The sequence below is a fragment of the Dreissena polymorpha genome, chromosome 10 (assembly GCF_020536995.1).
Source record: "Dreissena polymorpha isolate Duluth1 chromosome 10, UMN_Dpol_1.0, whole genome shotgun sequence".
NCBI classification, from domain to species: Eukaryota; Metazoa; Mollusca; class Bivalvia; order Myida; family Dreissenidae; genus Dreissena; species Dreissena polymorpha.
In genome coordinates, this window is record NC_068364.1 from 69,266,014 (window position 1) to 69,274,692 (window position 8,679).

At 36.0% G+C, this 8,679-nt stretch overlaps 1 long non-coding RNA gene across 1 annotated transcript; it reads left to right on the plus strand.

The window, feature by feature from the left end:
- Positions 1–552: 552 nt before the first annotated feature.
- LOC127847339 (uncharacterized) lies at positions 553–1,156 on the plus strand. The gene is made up of 2 exons (XR_008033935.1): positions 553–854; positions 948–1,156. It is a non-coding gene; the product is annotated as an uncharacterized LOC127847339 (long non-coding RNA).
- Positions 1,157–8,679: the final 7,523 nt, after the last annotated feature.

An 8,679-nucleotide genomic window follows, 5' to 3' on the forward strand; every position in this document is an offset into this window, starting at 1 on the left:
CTCGTTGCATCGAACGGAAAGGCGAAAGCAAATTAAATGCACTCATCAAATCAAACCAACCCGAGTTGTTAGCAACACACATAAATCAAAACTTTGATTTTGATTCATCGTGTTACATTGTTATCAACGAAAAACATGTTTTGCCTGTTGATTTCACACAAACAGACCTAGAACAAGTTGTCATTCATATATCTAAACCTGAATACATACAGTTTGTGAAGCTCAGGTTTAGTGATTCACACAGCAATGGGTTTGATTTTCTGCTTTGCGAACAAACCGATTACGAAGATAACTACGGCAATGAGGTTCATCAGTGTCACCTTTATTTTTCAAGAACATGTACCAATAATATGGCAGCTACGAGCTATTACTTGACACAAGCCTTAAGTATGATTGGAGTACTAACATTTTCAAAGAATACGCATGACAAACTGGCTTCGTGTCTAATCAAACGTTATGGTCAAACACTCGTACCCAAATGCACTACTGATTTTTGGAACAAACAGCTTGACTCATTTCGCATGAGAAGCATTCTTGAGGTCTCGCAGCAAGATGACTCAGCGACACTTCGTGATGAAATTGAGCGTTTGGTGCAAACAAAGTACAACTTTGTTTCTTGTCAATACAATACTGCAAACAAAATTCTCAATATTCTGTACACGAACACAAGTGACAACAACTTTGGGTTAGTGGTTCTCAAACAGTCGCTGAATATAAAATGCGCTACATGACTATTGATTCAAATCATTTTTGATTTAAACACCAAAGCGACAACATGTCTGTACCAGCAAATAAATTTCAAGTTCCACAGACTGAGAATTGGGACTTAGAAATAAGCCAGTCCGAGATGAAAAGTAAGTTGTGTTGATAAGATATTGTGTTTTCATAGCAGTTTTTATTGTAAGCATTGTTCATTTAGTTGTTAACTTTTGCTTTTTCTGTTTCAGAAAATACCAGCATCGGGGTGGTAACTCCAAAAACGAAAACCGAAGACTGGGAAGCTGAAATTGCGGTGGCGAAACGTCCTCCATTCTTTCTCAGCGTGGGCAAAATAACACAGCGACGTATAAACCGAATGCACCGATGCTGGACCTGTCACTGCGTGCCTGTCAATTGTCGATGTGCAAAATATTGAATAAACTTGTTGAAACGTTAACATGTGTTTGTTTGTTTGGTAGAAAATGTTATATAGGTAGTAACTTGAAAATTGATTCTATACACCTAAACAATGCTAGCCGTTGAACTCAAAGATTTGGGATTTTTTCGACATATGTTGCGTTTGAATATTGAAAAGTGGAACAAAGCTGTCGAAATGTACATCATGGATCTCTATCCAGATGTGAAGTTTACATTTTCGACGCGAGATCAATGTTGGAAAGCGACAGATACGGAAATTGTGTACTATGTCGATATTGAGGTTATTCTGATCAATCCGAAATATGATTTGTGCTGGACACACCAAGATCCCACAAAACGACTTCAAACCATTAATGGGATTTTGTTGAGCTCAAAAGCCAAGAGAACAAAACTCGTAACGTTTGACCAAGAGTATTTTTGAGACAAAAAATGTATAAAGATGTTGAAATAACCAATTGCATGTGTAATATAATATCATATCATATCATGGATGATACCGACGCTTTTTGCACGAATGAAACAAGTATGTTCATGAACAACTATATCGACAGACTGAAAACGTTTGAGCATTGGTCTCCCCAAATACAACCAAACAAATACCAGCTTGCTTCTTGCGGGTTGTACTACTTGGGACAACACGACCGTTGCAAATGTTTTCGTTGTGGCATTGTGTTGTATCATTGGAAATCTACAGACGATGTTTTCTTGGAACACCATAAACATTCACCACATTGCCAGTTTTTGCGAATGGTGGGTCCAGGAACAAGACTATTGATAGACACATGAGTATGTTTTGTATGATCGTGTTGTAAATAAATATCATGAACCGTTTAATTTGTTTTGTTCTTGTTCTTGTAGTAACATATACTTATTCATGCAACTACCAAACGCAAAGTTGAAAAACAAGTACTATTGTGTGCACGAATGTTTGATTTCGCTATTGCGTTAGTTATTGATATAACCCAGTGTCGTATGTTTTCTCAAACTATATTATCCAACTCTAATCAAAGCAAATACAAACAACTATGTATATGTAGTTTCAAACGATTTTATTCTGCAACAATCAATATTTCAAACATTCAATCTTTCGCAACAACAACGTACAACAGTTTACATAGTCCACTAGATCAGCCCACATAGTCCACTCGATCAGTCCATCACAGATGCAAAAGCCTCGCTTCTCTGTTTTGGCCGTAACCCTGAATTTCGCCACACCATTCGCAGCGATCGTCGATCCGCGTACATGACACACAGCTGAGGGCCTCGCATCTACGGCAAAAGTTCACCATCGAAAAAAAGTTTTTGCACGTATGACACACAATCACTAACGTAGTGTCGTAAACAGTTGGCAGCATTTCGCCCATGCTCTTAATCCATTTGTTACAAGCTGCTTTGTTGTTTCCAGCTAACGACTCATTCTCACGATGCTTATTCTGCCTCTCTAACCATGCCTGGAAACCTCCACTTTTCTCCACACCTGACATCCATTGCTCGCAAGCTTTTCTGTCACTCATTATGCGTGTTGTTCGTTCGGTTTCAAAAATCGAAATGATTCAAACACAAGCAATTCGCCCTTTTATAGTATGCCGTTATTCAACTCAACAGCATAAAACTCGAAATGCATGTCCCTTCCCCAGAACATGAAATTTCACAAAGTCGACAAAAGCCCCAATTGTATGTAAACAAAGTGTTTTATGTTTTCATCGACGAGTATTTTTATCAACAAGCCGAATTTTGCGGAATATGCGGTGTCATTAGTTCTAGAAAAGATAGTTTTAATTCATGCTTGACAAAAAGTTTATAGTTTACTTTGCTTTTTGGAAAAATACAACGTTCAAAGATATGAGTTTCATCCGAACCTTCCGAAAAATGGGTGTTGTTCTATGTACAGTATCGATACATGTATGTGAGGCATTTTCAGGCTTTCTTTCTTGGATTGAGAGTTCAAGAAACGATGAATTTTGTCAAAACATGGTTACGATTACAAGAAAGTACCACCAAAATATATTTTTTGTTTCATGATAGACAAAACCGTGTATTGTTGAAATGTCAACACATCTCAAATGTAAACAAAGAAAAATGAAGTACATGATAAATCATATTGTGTAGATTTTTGTACCAAAGTTAAATGCTCTTAACAAAATGTGTTCTTTTATTCAAATGATTGTGATCACTGCTGTTTTATGTAAAATAAGTCAGTTTAGAACTTGATTTGTGTTGTTTTGTTTTCTTAGCTGCATCAGACTTTTTTGACTTGAATGTTATTTGTACACATCAAAATCTGCCATACAAAGTTGATTTCTAGAATGAATGAACAATCAGTATTTATTTGTAACTGTGTGTTGTTAACACTGTGATTGAATAATGTCACATTTGTCATAAGTTGAACAATTTCTCACCAGAACTTACATTTCAATATGATACTTTATGTGAAAGTAAACATGTGCACTAATTTGTCAGAATATTTGTCATTAAACTTCAAGGGTCAGTTTTTTTCATTTTTGAATCATATCAAACATATTCAACAATTTTTGAATCTATACCGCAAGTACCATTTCTGTCAAAAACTGCAAATAGAATCTGTTAACACACAAAACTACAAATTCTGCTTCTTTTACCAACATGTGAATGTTCAAGGTCACAACAATATTTGATTCAATTTCAACAAGCAAAACCCAATGGTTGCCTGTTTGAGTTATTTTTTTTAAGAAGTTCCTATGGTATGGATTTGTAAGTATCTAGAAGCAAAAATGGCATAACATTTGTGGGTTTTGCAAGTTAAAAAAAGTTAGTAACACAAAAAATGAAAATTTTGCATGTTGGTCAGTACAGTAACTGTATTGGACACAGATATTTTATCATGTTGTATTGACTGTGTAAAACATTTGTCATATGTTGAATAATTTCTTACCAGAATTTACATTTGAGTATGACAGTTTATGTGAAGAAAACATGTGCACTGATTTGTTTTCATATTTCTATGTAGGCTCACTTTTCATATTTTATCCATAGAATGCATAATTGTCCATTTCAAAGTCTTCTTCACAAAAATATTTGAAGTCTAAAACTGCAAAAAAATCTATATACACACCAAAATGCAAATTCTGCTTTTTGCCAACATGTGAATGTTTGGTCACAACAATCTTTCTTTCAAGTCAACACAAATGTGTGTATCAACAAGCAAACCCATTTGTAAGTCTGTCCCGAGTCAGTTTTTATTATCATTGCCTATAGTGTATGTATTTGCAAATTTTTCAAGCAAGCACGCATAACAATTTCAGATGAAAGTGGATGAAAAAAAAGTATATGAATGCTATTTAGAAAAATATGGTTTTTTGTCAGCACATTCATGTCTGTCCACAAAACTCATTGTGTGTGTTTGTTGTGCAGTGATTCAGTCATTCACAAAGCGCATCTAACAGTGTCTGCTTGAGCTAGCAAGCACAACCACAAGCCATGTTTTGGTTCAGATTTGTTTTATTGAGGTCCATAAGAGAATATTTGAACATTTTGATACATGGCTCTCATAACTGGTCTCATTCAAATGCTTAGAAAAAAAGTATATAAATGCTTTTTAGAAAAATATGGTTTTTTGTCAGCACATTCATGTCTGTCCACAAAACTTATTGTGTGTGTTTGTTGTGCCGTGATACTGTGATTCACTGAGCGCATCATACAGTGTTTGCTTGAGCTAGCAAGCACAACCACAAGCCATGTTTTGGTTCAGATTTGGTTTATTCATGCATATGGATAAGAATATGAGAATTTTTATACATGGCTCTCATAAGATTTCTGATGCAAATGATGAGAAAAAAAGTATATAAATGCAATTTAGAAAAATATGGTTTTCTGTCAGCACATTCATGTCTGTCCACAAAACTCATTGTGTGTGTTATGTGTGAAGTGATGTTCAGTTCATATTCTCAGAGTGGTTCAATGAAGAACGCCTTCTTTCGCAGAAGGAAATCTAGGTTCAAGTCCTAGCTCTGATATGATTTGAGAAATCACTGAATGCAATTTACAGTGTCTGCTTGAGCTAGCAAGCACAACCACAAGTCAATTTTTTGTGCAGATTTGTTTTAGTCGTCTATATGATTAAGAATACAATAATTTTGATACTCGGCTTACATAACTGGTCTCATACAAAAAGAGATTGCCATTCCGAGCGCATATTACAGTGTGTGTGTGACCTTGCAAGCACAACCACAAGTCAATTTTTTGTGCAGATTTGTTTTAGTCGTCTATATGAATAAGAAGATGAGAATTTTCATACTCGGCTTACATAACTGGTCTGGTTCAAAAAGAGATTGCCATTCCGAGAGCCTATTACTGCTAGCAAGCACAACCTTCTACTTGTCTGATTGTGTGAAATGGCAGTTTTCAGTATTTTCAGATTCTTTCACTCACAACTCTATGTATAATCATATAACACAAAAACACAAATGTAAGGTGTAACATAGATTTTATTGATACATTGCTAGCCAAAAATGACATAACCTGGTCCAAAACAACCAGTGTGACAATCATATGGTATTTTGCATTTCAAACAAACAATTTGTTCACCAGTGTTAGCACTTACAAATTCCATGTACTTTGGAAAGCAATTTAGACAACAAAACCCGTGCCCACACTTCTTGCTGAACACTCTAGGTGGATTGCTTTCAAGTTTGCATAGTCTGCAGTAGTCGATTTTGCTGCTGCTTTTTAGATGGTTTGAAATAATCAAATCAATTGCATTGGAAATGTTTGTAGCTGCAGTTGTTACGCACGATGTTAACCTCGGCTCATCAATTGGTACAGATTTAACGTACCTTAGCGCCTTATTGAGACTGTCGATTTTTATCTGAGCTTTGCCGTGCGACGATTTTAGTATCTCTTGTTTTTTTAAATACTCTTCGAAAAAGTCTTCATGCTTCTTTTCAGTTGAAATAGCGTCCTGTTTTGCGTTTCGTTTTGGTTTTTTGACAGTTTGACCGTCAGAATTAGCAATAGCTTTTCGTTTATTCGATGTCGTTGTACTAGTTGAACCTGTTGAGTCGTTGGAACATTGCTGTGATGGCTGAGCAATGAAATTAGCTGCTGCATCGTTTTCTCGCGAACGATATTCTGTTTTAATTTCTTCGTCAGTCATTGTGAGAAGTGAGTACAAAATTGGATGCTTTCGTATCATCTCACTGGGTGTTGAATGCAATGGATGAGTTTCATCATCTACACGAACACCAGCATTGGTAAGCTGTTTGGAGAGCGCCATGTCGCTTTGAAATCTCAAGGAAGAATGATTGTGTTGTGTCAAAAACTAGCTATTTATACCCGTGACCTTAATTTTCCTTTTTTAAGGCCAATATGAGCCTGAAGTCGTGTAAGCATAAAACATTCATTTCAAGCATGTAAAACAAAACACAGATTAGATGTTTAATATGATTTATTCATACTATGTATCAACCAATAATGCCATAGCGAGAACCAATTTGACATGTTGCATTCTTATCGTACTGATGTTTAACCCATATCATTCGGCAGACAATTGCCCCGAACTAAGCATACGCAAAGTCTCGAAGCAATCGACTTTCGAATTTAGGATGGATCGACCTAATTGTAACATAGTTATTATTGTTGTTGCTTTTCAAACGGAAACATGCGCAAAGATTTCAGCAAAATGTTTCTCGCACCATTTACGTCTCTGTGTGTGTTATATTTGCACTGATCGCAATAAAATGTTTCACTCTTTTTAAGGTTTTCGTTGATTGTTGAACACATTCCACACGTCTTTGAAGTGTATGCTTCATCTTGAACATCCAGTACACAGCCAGTATTCGTAGTCCGGTTGATTAGCCGTTGGCGAAATCTGTAATGTTGCCAATATAGCAAATCCCTTTTAGCACGTTTTGATAAATGTTTTTTCTTTACCATTGGTGCTACGTTGATTTTACCCAGTGCAACATACTGATACTCTTTGACAAGATGTGAAGAAAGCTTAAGGTGTATATCTTCTACAAACGTTTTTAGTTTCAAATGTGTTTTCTTCAGTGATACAATTCGTTCACGAGCTGCTTGTTGTTGCTTTTTGTTTTGCGCTTTTGTCAAATGCATATGCGCATGATCTATTTTATTGTGGAGTTTGCTAATCACATACTGCTTGTCTTCTTCAATACCAACTTGGAAAACACTACAGTCAATTGGGTCATACACTGTAGCAAACGTTCTACCGCCAGGATCAATACCACACACACGTTTATCTATTGTATCGTTTGATGCATTTCTTCGTGTATACTTAGGATCACAAGGAATGTTCATGATAAACATGCCATCAGCACGCTTGACAATTTTAACATCGTGTTCAATTGGAGGTATTTTTGTTATCGGTTTAGCAAGTTTTAAGAATCGTTCTTTAGGATTTGAACGCTTTTCAAAATTGTCCGGTATCATACAGATGTATCGCTTCTGCATGTTGGTATTATGTGTACAAACGTCTTTAGATGAAAGCAATCTTATGTAAAGTTTTGGAACCCCAAAAGATCCTTGAATGATATTTGAAATAGGCATTGGTCGTTTTAGTTTTGATTTAAGTGCCTTAGCCGACTTGTAAGATGTACAAAAGTTTTTGCACGATGTTCCCTTTACTCTAGTCATTTTGTTGTTAAAAAACCAGTCATCGTTTTCAATCCTGTATTGAGGGTCGACATCGCTGGCATTTGTTTTGCAAACAATTTTCTGAAGTTCAAATAGGTGTGGCTTTAATCCTTTTTCGTTTACTAACCACAAGCACCAGTTGTAAGTATAATTTGAAACGCGAAGCATTTCGTTGAGGACTTGTTTTTGATGTTTAGTAGGACGAAGTCCAACCGAAAACGACGTTAAAATTTTATCGGACTGTGTCTTTTGCTTTTTGACACTCGCAGACTGTAACAATTGAATCACATCGCAATCAGTTTTCTCATGATTTATCAAATCTTTCCTTCTAATATAGTCCCACCAATACCACATACTTTTGTGTTTGTGGACGTTTGCAGCATCCCATAGTGTTAAATCCTCTCGTTTGCGTTTCATTGCTGTACAATACAAAGCAACACAGGAATTCGTTTGCTTATATACAAATATTTGTAATAATCTGATATCAGGGCAATACGAATGAAACCGTATCCCGACTCAAATGGGTTAAATACTCAACGGCCTGGTGCTTTTTCACTATATAGACAAAGCATAGTGTTAACATACCAAAGTCCTTGATTTCGCTGTACATTTCGAAACATGTTGATGCAACAAGATGCTAGATTCCACAATGACTCATATTTAGCATTCAATCCATCGCAATTCGATACGAAATTGTTCGTAAGCTCAACGTTATTCTACTATACAATCAAACTATATCTAACCTGCTCGACTAACAACATACACATCATATGCATTTAAACATTTTATTTTACAACAAACATCAAACATATGAAAACAGTCAAAACATTTAATCAGTGAAAAGCATTCGCACCCAGCCAGTAACGTCAGCTCGACACATAGCGCAGTCTCCATCGAACATCATCAGGCAGC